Source organism: Lichenostomus cassidix, chromosome 3 (assembly GCF_008360975.1).
Source record: "Lichenostomus cassidix isolate B80296 chromosome 3, HeHo_3.0, whole genome shotgun sequence".
NCBI classification, from domain to species: domain Eukaryota; kingdom Metazoa; phylum Chordata; class Aves; order Passeriformes; family Meliphagidae; genus Lichenostomus; species Lichenostomus cassidix.
The window spans coordinates 52,578,305-52,603,611 of NC_139483.1; the positions used below are offsets into that span (position 1 = coordinate 52,578,305).

The following is a 25,307-nucleotide window of genomic DNA, read 5'->3' on the forward strand; positions in this document are numbered from 1 at the left end:
GCAGTGCTGTTCAATTGGCTTCAGTCTTCATGTGTTGATTTGAAATAAATTAATTTGTCACAAGTGCTGGTGAACTCTAAGATAAACTCCATCCTGCTGGTATGCTGGCCTCTGCCTGAGTGGGCAGATGAGCTGAAATAAATTCGAGTATTGAGAACTTCCATATTTTTTTCAGTTGTGGTAATCATGCCCAATTAAGTGTTCATTCTGATATTTTAAGTCTCTCAATCATTAAGTATAATTTCTTCTGGTAAAACCACTGAAGAACAAAGAACAAGCTGTGAATATCTGCACTGCCTACTGTGAGTAGACTATATTTTGCCATGGATAGTCATGAATGGCTCTTTAGGATACAAGAGGAGCCTGAGACAGAACCATACTATATTTTCCTCCTCTATCTCTTAGCTAACAAATAACTTCAGGAAAGAAAATATCCTTGATGTATCAGTTCTTTAAATGAACCACCCTCTTCAGGTCAGCTACTTTCTCAAAACTTAGACACTCCCATGAAATAAAATGTGCAATATTATTTTTAAATGAAGAAAAATTATTTTTATTTGCATTTCTGCAGTCTTAAGATGAATAAAGATTTTTTTCTGAGATTTGAAAGAAGTTGCTTTTGGCCACAAAGTATGAATGGAGAGTTGTAACCCAAAGGTGGTATTTTCAGCAAGATCTTATCAAACACGGGGCTGAAATGAATATTTTTTTCCTCATTTTATCTGTTACCAATGGATGATAGGTTTTCCTTTCATCCTCTGTATGATACTCCCACAATTGCATCTGAATTCATTATTAAATTTCTGATTGCTAATTAATGCAAGTTATTATTTACTGTTATTATTAAGTAAGGGCAGGGTTGCCTTCATCTGTCTGGAGGGTCTGCCATTATATCCTCTCTGTGTATTGTCAGTGTGGCAGTGGAACTGAATATGCCTCAGCTTCATGCAGATGCACTGTGTCAGAAAACATCTGCTAGCCGCTGATTTTATGCATATTACAGAGACTTTATGTACTGTTAAATGTACCACTTTTTCATTCCAAACCATAATTTTCCATGTGGCATCATTTGATCTGTCCTCACTCCAACATTTGGTTTGATCAACTCATTTCTTCATACCCAATATGTTTGTTGTAACCTCCTCCATGGCTGTGTGTGTCCTCCCTGTGAATGGAAATTACTACGATGCTCCTGTCACGATAATACGGTGGTAGGGCAAAACATACCGTTTTAATCAATATCTTTTATTTCCATTAGCTTCTTTCATCACTGAGCTTCAGTCTAGGCAGCTTAGGTTTGATAATGCCAGCTGCTAGCTGGCCACATAGTAGCATTCTGTGATCAAATACAATGCAGTTTTTCAGAAGTACCAAGCGTACCTCACTGGGTGCTAGGTTTAGAGCTTAAACACAGCTGATGAGGAAGAGCATGTCCTCCACATAGAACTTCCAAATCGAAGAGTCAGAGGGGAAGCTTATTCAGGTCATTGCCCTTTGGGGACACATCTATTTCAGCCCTGCTGTTACCCTACTGGCAGTCAAGCTACAGGGCCATGGCAGCAAAGGGTGCAGGAGACAGAAGTGGGAAAGGGCTAAAACGGGAGCTGTTCCCTTTGGAGATGCAGCATGCTTTGTTATGAATTGTTTTGCTTCGGTTTTCTTGTGATGTTTAACTTTATATCACCTACCCCTGATATATCCCCATGGTTAAACTTGAAATTACTGCAGAGAAAGTTATGTTGTAGATCCAGGCTGCTCATGACTGCTCTGCATGGGCTGTGGGTTGACAAGTCTTTGCCTGTCTATTCCTAAGAGTTCTTGAAACAACAGATCTCTTCTGTACCTGTTGAGTCACAATTTGGGATTAGTACAGCTCTAATTACAACTGAGAAGGCAGTACTTTGGTAACCTTTGGTTGTGGTGACATTTCTGGAGGCTACAAGGAAAAAGATGTAAAGTTTGAATAGCACTTATCAATCATTTCTGATATATGTTAGTAGCAGGAGGAGGGGCACATACTGCAGGGGAAACATTTTTGCCAATCAAACATCACACAGTCTTTCTTGGCATGCCTAGAACTTCATTGCTACATTGCAAAATAATAACACACACATACACCCACACACACCCACCCCCAACATAGATTTTTACTATTTACTGATTCTGACAAATTTGAGTAAATATGGTTTATTATTAATAATAATAATAATAATAGTAACCATAATAACAACAACAATAATAACAACAACAACAACAACAATGCACACTTAGGTAGCTCTTTTAATGTTCAAAGCACTTTTTATATGCTAGCTGGTTAACTAATCCTTGCAATATCCTTGTGAGGTGCAGAATTATTATCCAAATATTAGAGGTATGTAATGCTGTGCAGTGTACCAATTTCCAGTAACTTTTTAACAGTGCACTGAAGTCTGATATATGATGTGCATCCCTATATTTCTGGAATATCACAAAATGACATAAATATATCTGAAATAAGTGATTTCTTCCATGAAAGCAAAGTAGAGTAGATATATTACTCATGTGTCTATAACTCTCTTCCAATTAATTTTCTCAAAAAAAACCCCAAAAACTGTAATTTAGTTGTGCTTGAGGTAACAATCAGAGAATCCAGAAGTGGTGATTGTGGGGGTACTGGGGTGCAAGGTACTGATTTTTATGGGTGAGTGAAAAAGGCTGTTTTCTATTTTGGATATTTTGCAGTCCAAGAATATGTTAAGAGACAACAGATGGATACAACAAAGAGACAGAGACATCTTGAGGTTACAGTGAGAGGATTACAATTACTGTAAGAAGTGGTGGTCACAGCAAACCAGCTGTTTAACCATTCTCAGATAATTTTTTAGTCATTGCAACAGTTGGAGTAAGAGTTCTTTGAAGGAGGATGACAAAATGAGTAGGCAGACTTTTGTAATGTCTCCCTCACATGCTGATATAAAGACATGGGGAAAATACCTTCATAAGAATATGGGAAGAAAAGCATTTCACCTTTGGTAAAAATGAGGTGAGAGCTAAGGATTGTAATTCACTATATGAAATCATGAAGGATGAGAAGGGATAAGCCCTCAAGATAAAAACTGAAGTAAATTTGGGTCTGAAGTGAAATGCAAGGTATAGGCATGCAGTGACTGTGAAGTGAGGTGACAGGAGTGAAGTGACAAGACAGAAGATGACAGGTGTGTTTTGATAGAGCTGTTTGGTAGAAGCTGTTGCAGCTCTAAGGCTGTAAGAGCATCTGTTTTTCAAACTCTTCAACGAGAGCCCCGTGTTTCTTGGCTGTTCTACAGGAGGCTGTGGGACGTCTTCTAACAATTACTTTGTGTGGCCTCCATGACACAGACACCAGTTCTGTGCTTTGCAGCCATTTTAGTCCTGTGCAAGAGTGGCTTGTGCCCTTGCTTGGTGTTCAGCTAAAACACTCCCTGTGTTTGATATGTGCCTAAAGACTCAGCTGAGACACAGGGAAGTGAAGATTTACATACCACATTTGTCTCTGATCGATGTGGTCTCCTTTCTTCACTGCTCATGGTAAAGCCCGCTCCACACATCACTCCCGAGGCTACGGATCCTTTGCCATATTGCCATTCCAGCCCTTTCAGACAGCCTGGCATGGTAGTTGCACATATCCCCACTGCATACCAAGGTGTAATGTAAACATATACAAACCCATTTTAAACAGGAAACAGCCTTGTTGTGGTAGCACTGAAGTCTGTGTAGATTAATCTATCCTTTGAAAAAGGCAGTAACCCTGATTTGTATATTATTTCCAGTATAAGCACTTGGGTTTTGATCGAGCATTTAATGTACTTGATGTGAGTCTTTCCATTGCCTGCAATGGGCTTTGGATTGGAACCATAATCCGGATGTCTCACATGCATATACATCCTTAATTAAAAATTTCTAAATTGCTGTTACATAATGAGGATCCCAAGCCTCCTGTGAAGCATTTCCAGCTAAGCCAGTGAAAAAAAAATGCACTCTGTATCTTGCCATCACAGTTAACATGAAGTAGAGCAATTCTCTGTACTGAGTATTGAGACAGGGGAATTATTGGTTCACTAAGAACACTAAGTGAATATCCTGACTTTTGCATGCTTGTGATTTATAAACAAAGCTGCTTTACTGTAATTTAGCTACATTACACAGATACATACATACATACATACATACATATATACACACACACTCTCAGAAAGTTATGATCAGCTTTAAAAGCAGGCTTAGAATGAATATAATAAAATAAACTTTAAATATACCAACTGCTTCTGTTGTTTCAGTTTCTGTTTTCTGTATTTATTCAGTTTGCCAGGCATATTTTAAAAAATATAACAGACTGCTATACCTTTTTACCAAGAAGAGGTATATCCTGTAGCAGCTGTCCATCATTAGCCACAGAATCATTTTACACTGACCTATATGAAAAAACTGAAGCAGGCCTCAATCATATTGCCTCTCTTGTGCAGTAAAAGCAGTCATTCAAGATTTTAACTCATTTAATTTTTTTCAGCAGGAAATACCAGTCTGGTCTCATAGCAAGTGCTCTGACTTAGATTCATATGACCTGCTTTCTATTCCTGGCTCTGGCTCTGAGTGACCTTATGAAAGTCATTTTTATCTACTATTGTTTTTAAATGGATGGAAAGAGGTTTCCTAGCAGAATGGGTCAAGCATAGGCACTTTTTTCCCCATTATCCCAAAAACCTCAAAAACCTATCCCTGAAGAAGCTACACACCTACATATAAAAATGCCAGTCAAGTGTTTGCCTCAAATAAGATGCTCTGCCTCTCTTCCTCCTGCTTTCTCTCTCTTTTGTTCTTTATAGCATAAGGAAGTAAGAGTAGAGAGCCTAAATAATGTTCTTTAAATATACATAACTTGAGAAGACTAATTACATGTACATATTTCTGCTCCAGTAGGCTGAAGTGATCTCTGGAAGCAAATACAGCATGGACAAAAGTGAGCTTCCCAAAATACTTATGGGCTTACTGTACTGCTACATGATAAGTGTTTATTGGAAAACTGCCTTCCCCTTTAGCAGTATAACTGTCAGACAACAGTTCATACACAGCAACACAAAGTCATAACTTGGGAGATAATCTTTTATATGTTCCTAACAATATGCTTTGAAATCCTACATTTAAAAGGGCTTAAAAACACACAATACCCCAAACCATCAAATAAGCTGTAAAAGTAACATGCAGAGCCAGACACAAAACCAGAATGAAGAAGATTTTTTATTATTCTCCTCTGTATTACCATAAATGACATGCTATATTTAATTTTACAGTGCCCCTGGACAAATCATCAAATACTTTAATAACTACACAAACATTAATATTTAAATACAAGAGATCCCCTCAGTTACTGAATAATCATAACTCTGGATTGATAGGGTACTAAATGGAAAAATCTTGTTTAGACAGTTGTAAGGGGGGGAGGGTGTTTAATGAAACAAGTTTGATGGTCTTGTCATCATAAAACTGATAGATATTTGGCACAATTTATATCTTTGCTAAAAAGAAGTTTGAGAAATGGAACAATTGTGGTGAAGATTAATTTTCCCTTCTTCTGCTGTGAGAGCATAGTCCTTTAGGTCATTAGCAGGAATGTGTGACATAGATTGCACTTTACCCATGCAAGCTCTATGCTGACTCTCAGGAAATGCTCTTGCTAAATAGCTGTGACTTCTATACTTGTGGAATGGGCTGCCCAGCTATCATTACAGCTATCTAGACTCATTTTATGAGTGATGAATATAGATGGTAAAAGAGACAGCATATAGAGTTCTGGCTGTCAGTGTTTGTTAGACCTGACCACCCATTCTACCCACTGTCCTTAGATGGATTTTTTAAATCCAGATTTTGTCTTGTTATTTCAGCCACTCTTCCAATTAAATGTTCTACCTAATAACGGAAGTTTGACTACTAAACCACAATAAGAACAGTGAATTGGAAGATATTTCTAATCCCTCCAGCACCACAAAAAACCCAAGAGACAAACAAAACAAATAAATGAAACCAAAACAAAAAAACTGTAAGACTTCTCAGTCAAAGTCACTCACACAAATGCCTGAACCAAAAGTCTGAGACTTGACTAGATTTTCAGGTCTCCAGATCTGGGACTACTTTCATGCATGTGTACCATGTGTCACTGAGCACAGATGACACTAAGCTAATGATACTATCTGATCATTACTGGACAAAGGCTTGGCTTTTATTTGTATCAGTTCATACTCTGCTTGGGTGCCATAGCTTTAGTAGCCAAATGAAATGCTTATGGACTGGGAGGTGGGCTGTTTCCACAGTCCCTTATATTTGGCTTCATACACCTTTCCAGGAGAGTCTGTCTCTGTGATGCACCTTAACATTTTCTTTTCTATTTTGGGGTGCTGCCTCAGACTCTGCACTTTCAGAGTTTCTTCTTCTTCTATGCACTTCAGCTCCATGGAGATAATACAGTTCAAGCTATAGTTCTGTATTGTGTTTCTTGGCCTCTTCTCAACTGGGAAATACCCCTTTGAGGGAAATTCAAGTGAGAACATGCATGTGTTCACATCCTAGCTTTGCAGGAACAGAGGGGAGGAAATGGCTCTGAAACATAAGGCCCCTGAATAATAGGGCAAGGGCTGGCAGACCCTGGAAGCAATACCATTAGAGTACTCCTCCAGATGTGGACAGCTGACAAACTTTAATGATGAAGGCTGCATTCCAGGCCAGTTATGATGAACTAATTAAATATCTTGCTCCATTTAATAAAGGAAGTACAGAAGAATCCAAAGCTGTCTATAAATCACCTACCCACCGCCCTGCCAAGCTTCTACAATGGCAGGAAAGGTGAGCAAAAGAAAAGACAACAGGGCAAAATTAAAGCACTAAGACCAATGGAAGCTTTTGTGCTAGGGAAGAATGGCTCTTGTCACCACATCTTAGTGAAAACAAAAATACTATGGAAACTCCAAAGGTACAGGCCTGGAATCAGTGCAGAGAAGGTTAAAACAGCATGCTAGCATAAACACTGCTGCTTAGACCTGAGCAAATCTTTAAATAAGTAATTAATTCTCTCTGTCTTGACTTTATATGCTTAATTTATCATTCAGTTCTTGTAACTTCATTTATTTTTCCTGTTCCTTGATATAAGGTAGCAGTAAAACAAGAAGTTGGAACTGAGTTCTTGATATTAAGAGCAGGGCTGATTACTGTCTAAGTCTGGGCTTGGGTTGCCTCCACCTCTGCTGTTGCAGTAGTAATGCATGCTCCCTTGAGAGGACAGATTTAGTCACTGATCACAACCTCTTTTTCAGGAGAAGAAAATGTAAAGAGACAGCAGTTTCTAGCAATAAAATGAAAACCAAAAGAACAGAAACCATTTCTCCCCATGTCATTTCTTCCTCCTTCATTTCAGCTTTTCTTGAAATGGACAACTCATGCCCATTGATGAGATTTTGAGCTGTTCATGATTATTTGTAGTGCTTGAGAGAAAAGCTGATTTTGCACTTATATGTGAACAACAGAAAACACATTTTCACCTTTTTATTTCATTCCAAAAATCCACCTGAAACATGCTGAGAAACTAGAAATACATTCTTACAGATTAATCTCATTTGAAGATGCCGAAACACTGGTGAGGGGTGAAATTGTACAAAACCATGTTTCTTTATGATAAAATTGTGAATGCAATTGGAATGACTAATTGAACTCCCCAAGTTGCACTGTGATTTCTCCCTTCCCCTGTATGTGCATGGGTGTTCATATTTTTGTACAGCCATGGAAAAGCTACTGTTAAAGGAAGTTTTATTGAAGTCATTCAGTTTACTGTTAGCAAGTTTTTTGAGATGCATATCCATTTTCCTCCTTGCCAAGCATCCTCTTTCAAAGATATCTTTGAAGTCCTGCAATTCGAAGGTTAGAGTGCCTTTTGCATATCACTTAACCATTCTGATTACTTCCTCTTCCTTGACAGAAACACAGATAAGCATCTATTTTGTGAAAGTATATTTTGAATATCTGAAGTAATTTCTGGGGGTGGACAAAGCCCCAAGGTATACTGGAAGCCTGGATTAATCCTATGTGGTCTAGAAATCATAAATGGAAATGCTGGAGAAGTATTCTGTTCACCAATAACACAGCTCACAACAGAAAGACGGTATTTTTTCAGCCTTCTGTGAAATAAAACTGCAGATGGTTGTCTATGTGCATAACATCAGCAATGCCCAAAGCAAAGAGATAACAAATACTTTACAGAGTTGTTATCACCAAATCAGTACTCAGGAGGATACAGAAAGGCAGAAGTTCACCTTAGAGGTGCAGAAGATGGTCATGGCACTCTATTTACCACTGTTGTCTGTTGGCATAACCTCTCAGAAAACACAGATTATTGTTCTAGAGCAGGCTTCCTTTACTTTTTTTTCTAGAGCAGGCTGGATTTTGCTTACAATGTCACTTTACACTGATGATATTTAACTTTGCAAATGAAATCAATTGTTGGAAACTATCTTACACAAACTGCATGAATGGTCAAAGAGTTTGCAAAAAAGTTCCTGTGGAGATCAAAATGATTTGGCTTAGAGTCACATCAGTACTCCTCCAGATATGGACTGTTTAGAAGTATAGAAACCTTGTCTCTATAATGGTTCTACAAAGGTCCTCATGGATTTACCATCTTCCAGGTGGAATTCAGGGACACGCTATGTATACTGGTTGTGCTTAGCCAGGAAACCTTCCAAACTCAGTTTTTAAATGATGGCTCTTTCCTGTGAAAGTCTGATATTGCAGAAGACAGTAAGCAAAGTTACCATTTTTGTTTCACAGGAGAAACAAACTTCATGAAGATAATTGGCCGCTGAAGTCTGAAGAAATCAATCAGTGCACACATTTGTTTCACTGTAAGACCAGGGCCCAACACTCTTCAGGCTAAATGAACATCTTTGGACAAGCCTGTGGGTGCCTATATCAGTTTGAACAGCTCCAACACGTCATTCTTGCAGGAGTCTCTCTTTAAACTGCTGCAGTCCTTCAATTCTTTTACTGCTGCTGTTTGTTTCCCTGTCAGGCATAGGCTTTTAATAACACTTAAGTATTTTGCTGAGATGTAGTTTATTTTGGGTCGTTTTCCTTCAAATTGATTTTAGCATGATCCTTTACTAAGCTAGATCTATATGTTTTCATATTAATACAGAATGCAAATTCCTTTACTGTGTAACTGTATTTTAGCATACCATGTCAGGACGGTGCATGGAAGTAAATCCCAGAGCTGCAAACTCTCAAATATTGTCTCTAGGAGAAAATAAAAAATATTTTTTTAGAAACATAGAAATATTTTCTGGATTTTAGTGCCAGTTGAACTGATATTGGTGCTGTCAGTTTCATCAGGTAGCTCTCGTTCAAATGTGACAAGAAGTCATCATGTTGGTCACACAGAATGCCATCAGGCTCCAAGAGTCCCTTTACTCCAGGTAATGCAACTGTATCCAATAGTTTTCATTCTTGATGTTTTCTTTCTTGCATCTCTTGCTGGAATAGGCTGAAAATTAATGTGTTTCACTGGTGGATGTGATTACCCTGATCCGTTTGAAGCACGTGATGACTTTCATCTGTTTTAACAGCTGCTGTAAACATTCAGGCAAAGCAGTGGTGTAGATGAACATACAAAATAATAAAATCATCTGGTTTTGATGAAAGTGTGTAAAACTCTAAAGTACACTTTAAAAACATGAAGAAAAAGTTTATTGAAAATATAAAGCAGCTTGTCCTCAGCAAATTTATGATTTACACCAGATTTAAATGCATCATAACACAGTTGGGTCAGCTTGAGAGAGTTGGTTTTCAGTGTCTGGAATAATATGTAAGGTGCAGAAAAAATGCGCATTTGCAGCAAATCTATTGTGATGGAAAGCAGCAACAATGAGCCCTCAGATCTTTGAGCTCCTGGTGGCATGCAAAGCATCCCAGGGACTTAGAGATCAGCAGAATGATGGCCTATTTTCCAAGACAGGTAACATGGATGCCTCTGAAAATCTCACTAAGAATGCTGATATTTGTTGCAGGGGGCAAGTCCTCCTCAAGCTAGATATCTCCTAGACTGTAGAGAAACTACATTCATTGCTATGTCCATTTGTAGGGGGCTTTAGCTCTTAGAGGCATGACTAGCCTGTAAGTATCCCTGGGATGGGACTTTGTGTCCTGCACTCTGAACCAGTTTTAAAGGCGACTTTTATATGGATATAAGAGTACAAGAATCACCCGGCTGACTCAGATCTTGCTTGCCCCATTGACCTATGTTAGATGGTGGCCGTTACCAGATAGGTCAAAGGAAGGTGTCAAAGCTTAAGGATTTCATATTTAAGACTGGATTAAAACAAGAAGGGAGGTTTAATTCACTTTGTAAAGCTATTATTGTCTCTATGGTAATTCTGGATAGTTTAGTCTCAATGCTAAACTTGATAAATTCTTGGCATCAGGGACTTCCAGAAGTGAAAGGCTTCCCCTAGATAATTACTGGTTGCATGACACCATTCCTTCATTGGCTTTGAATTTCTCACCTTTGAACTTCATTGCATGTCATTTTTTCTTGCATCATGATATAGGGAGAACAGAAATGCCTGACCTACTTTTTCCTATTCTATTCTATTCTATTCTATTCTATTCTATCCTATCCTATCCTATCCTATTCTATTCTATTCTATTCATCATTTTGTATCATATTATCCTCTCCCCTTTTATTTGTCTAATTACTTAATTAAGAACTCCTCCATCTACTCAGTTTCTCATCAGCTACTACTTAAAACCACAGCACTTTTTTCTTCTGGTGACTAAATTGTATGCTACGGACAGGAACAGGAGCTGAGGTGCCCACAGCTCTTTGTGGGGGTTGGGAACTGTGTGACACAATTTTTTGTCTGGTGTACTCTTCTAATAATGGTATGTTGAGTCAAAGTCCTTGCCAGTCCTAGGTCTACAAGGGGTGCACGTTCTGTTCTGAGCTGCTACTTCTTCACAAAAGCACAAAGTCTGCAATTATATCCTGACACAGGGCAGACCAAGAAGGAGAGAATTCTGTGCCTTCTTGTATGACTTCATACAGAAGCACCAGATGCAACCAATTCATGACAAAATAATGAAGCGTCATTGACCATTTAATACAAGATAAGATCTCTCAAAATGCCTTTTTCATGATGTTGTTGTTTTTCATTTTGTTGGGTTTTGGTGTTTTTTGTTCTTTGTGGTTCTTTATTTTGTGTGGGGGTTTTTTTGTTTGTTTTTTGGTTTTGTTTTGTTGTTGTGTTGTGGGTTTTTTGTTTTGTTTTTGTTAGGTTTTTTGGTTGGTGGTTTTTTTTTTTTTTTGGTTAAAACAAAGGAAAGAGGTCATTTGGAGGAAAAATGTTCTCTATAAGCCAAATATCTTTTCTGGGTCCACAACACTTATCTAACAGGAATGAAGTAATGACACTAAACTTTTGTCTGTTCAAGATAAAAATCACAAATTGCACGACTAGAACAGCGGTTTTCAGATGGTTCATTCAGTGGAGCTTGGCTACTCAGAGCCTTACTATATTCCCAGTTATGTGTCGCTGAAGCAGAAGTGCTGTGCACTGAAGATTCAGGGCAGTGCAACAGAGAACAGAATTAGGCCCTCATGAAATCTTAATGCATTGTGAAGCTTTCCAGCTCACATACATACCCCAGTGAGACTGGGAAAAGCCTAGTTCAAAAACTGTCTAGCAATGAGAGGATATGGTTCAGTTCTGCTGTGATCTAATGAAAGATGAACCAAGCTTCTTGAAAGTCTCATAGGATTTTTACCTCAGTTGTTATAGACAGGTATGTAGATGGTATACCTAAGCTGAACAAAAGAGGAGGGAGGAGAAAGGTCTGGAATTAATGAAATATCTTCTCTTGGACTAACCTCATAAAACTCTTGCCTGATTAAAGCCCCTAAAAACAAGAAAAAAAAAAGCACTTGCCTACTAAAAAACTAAAAATAAAGTTAAACAAAAGATGTTTCAAAAATGGCACAGTAAAAGTGAGAGAATTCCATGAGCATTTGGCTGATTGGGCTGACAGCCTTTTCTAAATGGCAAATGCTTGAAGGTTCAGTTTTAGGACAGGTTGTTAGTTGCCCAAATAGACTGAGTGCTCCCAGAGGCTGTTAGAGTGTGTGGTTAAGGGCTTGCTGCTCAGACAGGCTATACAGAAACACTCAAAAGACCCTGCATGCTCTGCCAGATCTTTCTGATTTATTTATATGAATAAGCCACCAGGCCCAGACTAAGCTCTTTAGACACTACTCATTTGTAGGTGGTTCTGCACATTACTCTTTTCTTACAACCACCAAACAAACTAATATTAGCATAGATATGCAAAGCTGTTGCTTTTCTTAAAAGCTGAGCATTCAGTGTTGAGAGGGTTTTGGAATATAAGCTTAGAAAACTAGGGGCCAGTTTGAAGGCTTTTGAGGAAGTGACAGTCATGAGTCTGGATAATATTGTTGGCTGTGAAATACAATACTAACTGTGTGAATACAATAAGATTGAATCTCTTGATTTAATCTCTTCATGGTGGACATGACGGGGAGGGGAGTACACTATAGTTTCTCCGTGTAATGACCGCATTGTAAAGGGTGGAGCACAGACGAGTTTGGCTTGGGCCAGTAGCTCCTCCAGGAACTGCCTACTGATGTGCAGAAAGGATGGGGCATGGTTAACAATCAGTTTTCAGTGCTTTGAAGTTAACCATTCCTTTTAGTCACACTGCATATATTTCTGTCAGCAGTGGACAGGTAATGAAATACAAGCGTGTTGGGTTTCTCTGTCTCCCATATGCATTATCTCCCCTTTGGTGTCAGTGGGAGTGAACCAAAAGTAGTAATGAGATGAACTAATTTCATTGATAGGCTTGAATTCAACTTCCTATATTAATCCAACAGCTAAGTTGCTTTGCCTTCACTGTTACTTTAACTTAATTTGGCTAACTCTGGCTTGCTCACGAAGATAGGTACACAACTTCCTTTTAATTGACTGTGATATGCACTGCTACTCTATTTTTTTTAACCTCAGTTTGGTTGCTTACCAGCCATGAATAGGGGTGGTTATGGATATTTGGTTGTGGCTACTATTATTTTTCCAGTGACAAAAAGCGATCAACCACATCTGACTTCCCAAGTACCAATACAAACTGGCAGTCAACTGACTAGACAATGGAAAGTTTTTTCACAGGCAAATTTTGAGTTAGCCCACTTTTTTTTTCATTGGCAATGGCAGATATTGTCTGCCAGCCACACTGGCTCCCAGCTGGCCTTCAGAAGACCTGGCCTCCAGAGCCATTTCCTTCTTTGAAAGGATGAATGTATTCCTACCTGAGAGAACTATGTGAGTCTTGAGTGGAACTGATCACTCCTTTTTTTTCTGAGCTGAACAAGGATGGTGCTTGATCAGGTAGGTTGTGGAGAGCTCTGAGTCAGCAAATCTTCAGCAGCTGAGTGCTCTGTAGCAGGACCAGGAACCAAGAATTAAACACAGGAAGTAGGAAGACAGATATCTCAGGAGATGAGTCGTCATTTCTTCTCTAAAAGTGGCACAGTATCCAAGGAGGGTAACCTAGGAGGGATTTTGTCATGCCTCCACATACACTGAGCAAGGCATAGGTATCAAATATCCCTGATGAGACGCTAAGCAGCATATGTGCAGTGGTAAGAAATGTCACCTCTGGATGAGTGTGACGGAGGCTCTCTATTCTTTGTGATGGTGCTCACAAGAGTAACTGGAAGAAGTTGCTTTAAACTAGCCAGTGAATGCTAGGCCATGCACTTGCTGTTCCAGGAGAGCCAGACATCCCCTATTTTCTGGGTAGCTCCATGCCACAGGTCACTTCCCAATTGTCAGTGTTCTCCAGCTGCTCTCATTTCACAGGCTCCTCTACAAAATTGCTCCAGTAAGGCATTAGGACTGCAGATGCCCTTGGCATTTAGAAGAGGCATCTACAATATTTGATTTTCTTCTGCTTCTGCTTCCTTGCCCTGTTATCCCTGGATTCTGTGTCTACCTCTTTCTTGGTCCTGTTTCTGTACCAATTGCTTTGGCCAAAATGCTCCGATTGTCACTGAAAACCCTCTGCTTATATGCTGAACATCTCTGCATGAGCAGACCTCATTATCATGTGGCAAGAGGTCATTTACATATGCAAATCAGGTTAATGAGAGCAGAACTGTAAAAGGCTTCATTCCAGAGGCATTTGCATATCTAGCTTTAGAAATATTTGAGTGCTCTGCCCCTAGCTGTGCAACCAGGACACAGAAGCCCTGGCAGTATGTCTTCAGTGGCGATTATATCCGCAGACAGCTGCCATCCTGGTTTGCAACAGCCTCTATCCGAGGTACTGGCTCGTTTGAACACAGAGGGTAGTTGTGTAATGTGCGCTTCTGCACCAGACTACTAAGAAGCAGTTAAGCCTTGGCCCTTGTTGGAACAACATGTGGGCTTCTGACAGGTAGATATATGCATTTCAGTATGAAGAATACAATTTCCTATGGTGCTGTCACTAATGCACGCCCAGTGTATGATGAATGAGGAAAACAATGCAGGTGCCAGGTACAGCTCTCTAAGAAGAATATACTGTGTGTGACACAGCACCATGCAAAATACTGATCGCTTTTCTTCCATAACTAACCGGGCCTTTAGCCCCCAGAGTACAAGGAGGGATCTCTTTTGGATGTTTGTAAATTACCCACGAGAGAGCTCAAATTCCCTCCTCTGCCATAGACAGAACAGGCCGCCCCCGGTCCCTCTCTTAGACAGGTTCTGGGCAAGCATGTTAGGTGTCTTTTCACTGTCTAATTGTGAAGCAAATCTGCACAAAGAGTTCCTTAGAAGTATCTTTTGCTGATCCTTTTTTTTTTTTTCAGTGGTTTTGTTTTCTGGAAGGAATATGAATGCTTTTTCACTGTAAAGCTTTCTCAGGTATTGCTCTCTGCCAGGGACTTCTGTGCCTGATTCCAGGGAGAAACGGCAATTACGTAATGATTTCTGAGAAAAGTTACTGATTTTCCCTTTGCTCCTGCCCAGTCCTGAGTAAGCTAAGCATGTTTCTGGCACATCCCAATGACTAATATAAGAAAAGACACTCCTTCTTGAAAGAGGTATTTCTCTGCCTTGATACACAGTACTACAACTTATAGAGCTGCCAGGCAAATGCCAGGTGGGCAGCCTCAGAGTGAGCTTGGTGCATGGTTTTGGTGATGACCCTGTATGTATTAGGCTGGAATGAGCTGGGATCTTTGCCACCTCCAAAGAAGAGGATCTAAACCAAAATGCCCCATTTATGCCCTCATTTTATCTCTACCTCCACTTATTCTTAGGGACATGCACAGAGTCCCTAAGAATAGAGATCACAGAGAATAATTTACCATAATTCAAATAATAGCATCCAGCTGTTCAACAGAACATCCAGTCCCCTATGCCACTGTCCACAGATACTCTCTCATCTGGCCTTGCACTTCTAACTCTACTGACTCGGTGTGGGTCAAACTCCACTGCAGTAACTCTCTGGAGTGATTCCTGTATTGCAACACTTTGCCTGTAGCTATTCTCAGCAGCTCTAACATGACAGACAAGATTAATTATCTGTGCCTATAGGAGCAAGAATAGCTCTTACACCTTTGTGGAGGAGGAACCTGAGACTGAGCTGGTTTCTCCCTCTCAGCTGATGGCTATCACAGAAAACTCTCTGTCCCTATACAGTACCCAAACACTTTGGCATTTGCCTACTTTATGACACATCAGTGGATGGACACCACCATCTAATAAACCAGCTGCTTTTTGCATGGAGTTGGTCTGCAGACTGAAGACAAGATTCTCACACTTGTAATGAAACACAAATTTACCAGTGTGCCTGAAAGTCTGGAAACCCTTCGAGGCCTATGCCATGCACCCTGTGTGCTCACGTCACAGGTACAGCCTGCAGCTGAGCAACCTACCTTACTGATTGCACAGCTGGATGTGGTCATGACTTCATCACTGACAGCTCATAGCTATGAGAATCCCCCCTTGTTTAAGAGCACTCTGGGCTGAGCAGTCAGCATCCCTGCTGTGACCCGACATTGTCACCTTTGGAAGCTGATCTCTCAGAAAAGCATTCCATTGTTTCAGAGCAGAGTTGTCCTCCTCTGTTCAACAAACTGCCACACAGGTTTGCTAAGAGAAGAGAAAAGCAAAATACAAATTGGTAAAATCAATACCTGTGGGGCTAATGAAAGTTGATGCCTTTTTTCCATGTTTGAATTCTACCTTTCAACTATGAAAATTCAAATTTAAGTAGCTCAAACTTTCTGTCTTTGTTGTTTCTCGAGGTGTGTCTTTGTTTCACTGAATATCCCCTTTCCATTACACTCACGTTTAAAGCTTCTCACACAGAATACAATTTACCTCCTTGTGTAGCGTGAGATCAGAAGCCAGAGATTCTGTTTAGTAAACGATGGCTTAAGAGGTGTTCTGTTTTACATAAGCAATAGCCTAAAAGCAGCCAAACCAGAAGGGCAAAGAAAATGTAATCATTTCTAGGAAAAGGGAGCAGCCCTCTCATTATCATTCATTTGTTGGAAACACATATATGGATTTTTTTTTAGGTATTAATAATAAACAGTTTTTCAATGAATCACTTTTCAGGCTGATAATATATCTTCCATATTTTGCTTAAAATCCAGCCCTCCTTACCTTAAGAGCACTGAACTGATTTTATTGCCAATTCTGAAAAGTGTTAACAGGAGTAAATCTCCCCTCAAATTACTGCTGTTGTTCCCTTGCCCTGAGCCAAATTCACTGCTAAGCACCTCTGACCACACAGCCCATATAAATGTACATAATAGAGGAAGTGCTTCACATCTGCTTATTCTCACAGAATTAGGAAAAAAGCTTACAAAAACCCATGTTACTGTAGTTTTTGATATATAAACATATATATTTGGTTATAGCTTACTTCTTCATACCACATGCTCAATGTTCAGCAGAAAAACTAAAGTCAGATATGCAGATGCCAAAAAAAGTGCGTAACATCCAGAGGAAAAAAAGAGGGAAACTAAAGCCATTTGGCGGTGTCAATTTTCATTGTGCATTACATTGTGGGAGAGCTTTTGAACTCTGGTATGGAGGAGCTTTATTAGAAACCAATTCTCCTCAGACCTCTGGAGGCCTAGTCCTACACATGAACAAGCCAGGTGCCAAAAAGCAATGGGGAAACTCATATAGAAGTGTATTTCTAAGGTTTGAGCCAAACACTGTGCACTGCAGCAAGCAGGATTGCTACCAATGAGTTCAAGTCTTCCTGCAAGGAATTAAAGATGTTTCTTACTTTTTTTCTATCTCCTATATTAACTTCCCCTATTTTATTTTTCACTTGTAACATCTCCCTTGTTTTTGCAACTCCTGTGGTATACTGATCCTTTTTCTCCTTCATCTTTTGGTCTTCTGATGTCACCTATTTCTCCTTCCTAATTCTTGTCTCATTATTGACTTTCTCTGTGTCCTGTTTTCCTCTTCCCCTTATTCACCTCCTTTCCTTGCTCCCTCTGACTTACTTCATGTAAAAATTGAATCATATAACTATGATTAACTTCAGACAAAAAAGTGAAGCAGCAAATGACTTTGTATTATATTAGCTGGAATTAGTAAGCATTCTTACAGAATTTCAGCTTAACAAAAGTGCCATCACTTATGTATCTGGAGAGCTGGGAGTTTAATTTCATTTTCAGTGCTGCACTTTGCTCAGTTTTTGCTGATAGACTGACAAAGCAACCTGGTTGAAAATGAAATGATTTCAACAACTGTGAAATACTGCATGACATAACGGCCAACATAAAGCCATCATTCTCTGTGTTTACATCGGTACTGATTCTTAACAGCATGCTGTTAACTCAGCATAAAGCTCTGCTGCTCTGAAACAATTCAGGTACAAGGACAACTCTTTTACAGCCAATCATGTTCTGTCCCTATAAAGAATTATTATATCAATCTGAACTGGCATGTAAGTTAATGCTCACCCCTCAGCAGCTTAAATTTACATTGCGACCCACAGTCTTATTCATCTCCCACCGCTGAGAATCATAACCCCATGATCACTACATGCACATCCACACTTTCCCAAGAATCAATGTCTGCTACAGCATTATATGTATTACCAAAGCCAGTTGCTTGTCAATTAACCCAGTACGACATCTGCATGAAGGATTTAAATAAGGAGCGTAATATTACGCTGTGTGATCGATAAAGTGAAAATGCAGGCACTGACAAGGCTTACCATTTGGCCTGATACCACAGCATCCATCTCTCTGAGTAGAAGTTATTTATGCTCCCACTGAATTATGGCTTGTATTCAAATATTGGCAAAGATGCAATGTACAAAAAGTGTAACATCTACAGTATGCTGTGGTTGGCTACAGCTCTTGGGAATCTCTTGAAAGGTTAATTTCTCCTTCAGGAGCACAGCTCTCAGCCCAGGACTTAGGAGTGGATCCTCTTCATCTCAGACAAAAAAGTGCTACTAAAAAAATTACCAGATGAGCAGATGTGTTCTTCAGCACACACATGTATAGTGGAAAGAACACCCTTCATAGTGCTGGCTAAACAGAAGTTAGAATTTATTAATTAGAAAGAATCCTGACTACCATGAAGTAAAACAAGGTTCAGCCTTTTTCTCCATCAGGAAAAGCAAATGAGCTGATGAGGATAATTAAAGGCATCACACTGAGAAATGAGTTCGCTCTGGATACTGGAAGAGAATTAAGCTCCTTTATAATTTAAAATAACAAAACTGCCCCCAATACAGTGAGATGTCCCACATACAATCAGTATGAGCACATGGAGCAACTGTCCTCCCAGTTAATTTGACACCAATGGCAGTGGTTTCTCAAGCTGGAAAGACATCTTCTGCTCTTGAGCAAACTGGTGATCTGCAAGTTGTGAGTGAGGGTTAAAGACATCTCTCCCATTGAAGGGCTGCAAGCAAGGGTTATAAAGTACGTTTAAATGGTTCCTGGTATGTTTAGCTCAAAATTTAGGCTCTGTGTCAAATAACTTCTTACCAACATAATTGTGATAGAAGTATTTCTATTAAGAAATATTCCAGTGGAAACAATTTGGTTACAGACAGATAAACCTCAGGAGTACTTGTGGAACAAACCTGTGGCATGGTGCTGCTACACAAGCCAGGCACACGGCATATTAAAGGAAAGAGAGGCTGTCTAGTGTCCCTTGCTCAGCTCAAAAGAAACTCAGAAAAGAAACATGGGTGGAGACCTAACATTTGGGAAATGAGCATCTACACAGGCATTGTAAAAGACACACTACCTTTGAACCTAATATTATTTCAATCAACAGGCTGACTGAACATCAGTGCTGACATCCACTGCCATTGCAGGCAGTAGAAGCTCTTCCATTAATTTTAATACCACAGGCTATAAAGTTCCATAAAAATTTTTCCTTCTACCTCACTCTCTCCCACAAAATAATTTTTGGCTCATGATGTTTTTACGCCCACTCTTCTGAGCGCATTATTTCAAACTCTTGATACTTCACATGTGAATGTGTAATGTAAGCCCTATTAAAACATACAGAGACAACTTTCAATTCATTCCTGAACATTACGAAAATTCATGATCTCCCTAAATTTGAGAATTTGGCTTGGTACAGGAGGACAGCAAACCAAAATGCTTGCCTCTAAACTCCCTAGGTCCACAGGTGTCCAAGTATGAGGCCTCTTAGGAATCTCGTATCTTCAGGAAACAGGCAACAAAAAGACCAAAGAGCGTTTTTTTTTGGTGCTGCTTTAACAAGCAAGAATACAATTGAGATTTTGAATTTATAAAAATTTGGATGATTTCATGGGACAGAAGCTAAAATGAACTCTCTCCCTTTTGTTCAATTCTTATATTAAGTTCACAGCACTACATGTAGTCCTCCACTCTTGTTTAGAGCTCTGATGGTTTTGAACACACTAAGGATGAATTTTATCAAATATTGACTTATGTGTTTTGCAATGTACTTATTCCTGGAGTAGATGTAGCCTCTGAGAAACAAGGCTGCCATGGAAAACTGGAAGACTCACAAGGACTGTAGGCTGCATCTTTGAAAAGTGTTGCCATGGTTGCAATGGAGTGAACCTACTCTTTCCTCTGGTTCTGCCACAGAACCTGGAGCCTGGGATGATGTAGATGTTGCAACCAGCCAAACAAGGGGACATGACAGTGTGGGAAACAGGAATGTAACTGCAGAGAGGCTCAGGAGTCAATGGATGGTGCCCTGAACTGTGATGCTGGCAATGCAGCCTCTTGAGAAAAGATGACCTCTCCTCTCAAACCATGTGGCGAATATCTTCTGATAGGTGATGAATACTTGTATGAATGTGTGTATAGGTGGGGAGTGTGAGCTTGACCTTGACAAGGTCAGGAGTCAAAACTGTTAAGAGATAGATAAACGTCCTCATGCTAAAAAGTAGTAAGGGAAAATTTGCATAATAGCTATGGGAAGATATAAGAGGCTGTTTGTCAATGATGAGAAATAAGATAAGACAAAGTTAATCTCTGTAAACAGTCATCTCTTCTTCATGGTAGATTCCATAAGAATATGTCTGAGAAAAAAAGGGACTGAAAAACTCCTGAAGATCTCTCCCATGGCAAACTGTGAAAAGCTATGGCATGCTATAAACAGCTAGAGAAAATGGCATCTCTCTCATAGTACAACACAGCCTTCTACTGAGATACTAGCCTGTAAAAATCATAAATGACTTATTTTTACAGAAATCATCCAGACAAAAACATATACTCAGCTGCCAAAACTACAGTCCCTCAAAGCAACAGAAGAATAAATACACACCTCGATTTTGCAGAGAGAACAACCATGACTCTGTGTAAGTGTAAATAGCGTAAGCAGTAGGCAATAATGCTTGTTTGTCTCACCTTAAAATATAGTGGAGAGATCCAAGCAGAGAAACAAGTGGTTGTGTAAGCTGCACAAGTCTTTTTATCCGTGTCTTATATTAAGTATTGCCAGGCTATAAAGAATCAGGGACACAAGTATCAAGAGAGCTAAAATAAAACCATACCAATGATGGTCATAATAATACATTTATGTTTCCTTTCTTCTGTTGTTAAGTTTCTGCTGCAAATAAGAGGACCAGAAACAGACTCTTTTCCTTTTAGATGAAAGCCAGAATTCTTACTTGATTTGTGAACTGGAACTTTACAGAATTTCCACCACAGAACATCAGTTCACAAAACAATCACGAGAGCTGACAACACTGTAATACAAAAACTACATTTAGGAAACAAGCAAAAATTGTGCACTGGTGTAAATCACAGCTACACCTTGTTCAAAAAGAGCCACATGCTCAATGTCAAAAATGGGCAGAACTCCAAGTAAGATGTGTACTTGTCAATTAGTGGATGAAATTTAATCTGTAAGGGAAGAAACATATTGCACACAGGAGAAGATAGCTCAGGGAGGGGTAATATCCACTCACAAAAAAATATCTCCAATTTCATTGAAATCCCAGAAGAGGTAATGACTAGTGATAGTAGTGACTATCGATGCTGGCTCACCTGAAATGTTGGTAGAACATATCCAGGTCTTACCTCTGCTGAACTGACAGGCTGGTTTGTGCAGGATCCCAGCCTGAGCAGGCTCAGGCGAGTTTCATGGCATTTAGGGGAACATTTGTGTGCACTTTAGGAAAGGAGCTCAAGGCTTCAAAGAGCAGGCACTGCCTCAGCCCCCACTCCCAAGCGAAGGTCTGTGGGATGTCTAAAGTGGGGAGCCATGGGGTACCATGGCTCTTGTACTCAGCACTCCTGAGGCAGCACAGCCTCTGCTCAGGGCCGGCCAGTTCATGTGGAGGAGAGACAGCTGAGAGGGGACCTCATGAATGTGTACAAATATCGAAAGGGAGTGCTCCAAGAGACTGGAGCCAGCCATTAGGACACAAGGGGCAGAAACTGATGGACAAGAAGTTCCACCCGAATGTGAGGAAGAACTCTGCTGTGTGGGTGACGAAGCGCTGGAACAGATTGCCCTGAGAGGCTGTGGAGTGTCCTTCACTGGAGATATTCAAGAATCATCTGGACATAATCCTGTGTCCAGCTCAGGCACGGAGGCTGGAGCAGGTGACCCACTGGGGTCCCTTCCAACCTTAGCTATTATGTGATTCAGTGATCCTTTACGCAGCACAAAAATTGATTTCTCTGTTCCTTTTTACACTCCTCGGCAATTCGTACCAAACCGACACAGATTTTTTACTGTAGAGATGTCGCAGGCAGGTGAAGCGAGCGGACAGGGCCTACCGGGGAGCGGGCAGGACACGAGTCCCCTCACGGCGGGAGAGGCTTCAGCCCCTGCCGTGCCCTTCGAAACTCGGGCCCTGCGACGGGACGCTACGAGCGGCCTCAGTCCCGCGGAGGAGCGCTCTCGGCCGAGCCCACGCCTCCTCCAGGCAACGGGGAGCAGCCGGAGGTGAGCCGTCCCGCCTCGCCGCTCCGCGGCTCCAGGCCGGGTTTTGCGGGGGGCCGCGCTGCCCGCGGCAGAAGGAGCGCGGCGGTGCTGCGCCGGGCCGGGCCGGGCAGGGCGCGGGAGGGGGCGGGGAGCGCCCGGCGGGATCCAGGGCACGGGGACGGTGTCCTCGGCCCGCGTCCCCCGGGAGCCAGCGCATTCCGGGTTGGAGCCGGCTCCCCGCGCCGAGCCCGGGGCTGTGCCGCGCCTCCCGCCGCTGCTGACGGCCGCGGGAGCTCAGGCTCCTGGCGGAGCGACCCGGAGCAGGTCCCGGGTTCCGCGGGCTGTGCCCGCATATTGTTTCCCTGAGAAGTGCCGGGAGGCGGGGGGTGGGAAGGAGGAATTGCCCGCAGTTGCTCCACGTGCATCAGTAGTTGTCAGTAACATCCAACTGACGTCATCCTCGGGTAAAAAGATCTCTCTTTTGTTCTCGTTCCCTCCCACTTCTTCCCCCCCAACCCCCCCCCCCCGCTTAAAAATTAAAAGCTAGAACATTTGCAAAAAAAAAAAATAATAAGAGCTGCTCTCCCCCACGTTAATTGCAATGCAAAGGGAGACGTTGCATTACGGATCCTGCCTGGGCTGTGCTGGGCTCTAATGAATGCGCAGAGCCTTTGATCTGGGTGAGTCAGTTGGGTTCAGTTGTGCCGGAAGGTTAGTTGCACATCCTGGCTGATGTGAAATTCGATCAGCAGAGGGGGCAAAGAAAAAGAAAAGCATTTTAATGGGAATCAATAGAGGATCATAGGGTCCTGGAAGGAAATAGGTGTTGATTAAAGATGTGTGGGTTTTGCTGGCTTTTTTCTTTCCTTTTTTTTTTTTTTTTTTTTTTTTTTTTTTCCCCCGTGTACACGACTTGTTTAAAAATAAATAAACACCAAAAGCAGCCCGGCAGAAACGAGGGAGGGCAGGCTGGAAAACAGCTTTCCCAATCACCCGTGTGTTTGTGTTCCAGGGAGGCAGTCAGCAGACCGAGAGTTTGTGCAATGCTTCAAGCTACAGCGCGCAAATTTAAAGCAGTAGGCTCCAAAGAATAGCTCCGGTTCTCACTGCACTGCATTTCTGTGCCTGACCTGTTTACTAGTGCATTATTAAATAAGCCCAAAACACTCGCCCCTCTCCCCCTAAGCCAACTTCTTTTTTCTCCCTCCCCTTTCACCCCCCCTTTCCTGCCTGCTGCCGAGCCGCAGGGATTCGAGATACCCGACATGAAGGTGCAGACCTGTTTTGTTGCAGTCACAGGTTTCAAAGCTAAACTTTCTAGGCACGTTTTCACTGTTTAGGAAATACCGAGCTGGAAGGTCTGTGTATATTGCCTGACTTTACGTGAAAAAGAGGGAATTACAATTGTGTTGAACATTTTTTCACTCAGAAGGAGGTGAGTCAACTTCCTACACAAAGACTTGAATCACCCGCCCTTCACATTGCAATAAAATCCGGCCTCTCTTCCATTCATGTGAGTGTGTACACACGCACACAAAAAAATGGGGATTGCAATTGAAGAGCTGGGAGAAGCTGCTGGCAGAAAGCTGAACATTCCTGGCATGAGTATATGCTGGTTGTCATCATAGAAACAGGGCATTGCTGTGCCATGGCGGTCATGTTTTTATCCAAATGGGAAACCTGATCAGTTCAAGTTTCTTGTCGAGTTGCCATTTCTTCTGGTTTTGTGTTCTGGTGTGTCTCTCCCTACCTGCTGCTAAAGATTAACGCATAAGTCAGAACTGTTGCTGTTAATGGCATTGCAGTGGTGTGTCCAAGTCCCACGTAGAGCATGAATTTATGCAGATGCTCATTAACAGGCAGCTTTTCAAATTGGGACATGCATTGGGAGGAGGGACCTCCCGATGTAAGGCCAAAGAGGTTTCCTGCCTCCCAGGTAAACACAGGCCATGCTGTCTCACCATGCGGTGTTTGAACATCCTTATCAACAGCTGAATTGCAGTTGCAGTGATGATTTTCGTTCTGAATAAGAAATAGGAAATACTTTCTCTGTCTTTATAGTTTTTACCCAGTGTTTGTTTATACCAAAAATCTTTGGGGGCATGTTTTTGGATGTTCTGGCAAATACTCATAATAATTTGCCTCCAATTGAATTAAGCATTTATTTACTCCACTGTGAGATCTGGTCATTTTAAGATCATTTTCTTCTTTAAAAAAATGATGGTGAGGCTTAGGTGCCAGGGCCAGGTTTGGCATTGACAGATATGCAGGTAGTATCAATGAGTTTTTATAATGTCCTTTCTTCTGCATCTGGCATAAGAAACCAAAATGGTGTACCAGCCCTGCTTTAGTGGAAGAAATTTGATTTTTATGTAAGTGTTTGGCCATATATATGTATATTTATAAATGTTTATTTCAGTGGTCTTTGAAGGAAACTGGTGGAAAGGCAGTGTTAGATTACATGACCACTTGAGGATGACCATTTTATAATAGTATGAGGATTTCTTCTCCTATGAGATGTAATTAATTTATTTAAAAATTATGATGCCAAGGATAATAAATGCTCCGTTTACTGGAGGACAAAATGCAATAGAATATGAGATATAATAAGTGCAATTGTCACGCACTGTCCTGTGAACACATGGAAGACAATGGAAGGTCAAGTATCTAAATTAGCTCTTCTAGGTTTGTGCTCATGGAAGGTACCAGATTAACAGCCTAGGAGAATGAAGGGCTTCTTTTATTGTCAGAACTGGTACAATCATGGGATCTTTCCCACACCTTACCTTACTCGTCAGTGCCTCAAACCATTTTTTGGAATAG

At 40.9% G+C, this 25,307-nt stretch overlaps 1 long non-coding RNA gene across 1 annotated transcript; it reads left to right on the forward strand.

The window, feature by feature from the left end:
- Positions 1 to 20,110: 20,110 nt before the first annotated feature.
- LOC146439711 (uncharacterized) lies at positions 20,111 to 23,740 on the forward strand. The gene is made up of 4 exons (XR_014851294.1): positions 20,111 to 20,382; positions 20,798 to 20,907; positions 22,298 to 22,505; positions 23,497 to 23,740. It is a non-coding gene; the product is annotated as an uncharacterized LOC146439711 (long non-coding RNA).
- The last annotated feature ends 1,567 nt before the right edge of the window (positions 23,741 to 25,307 follow it).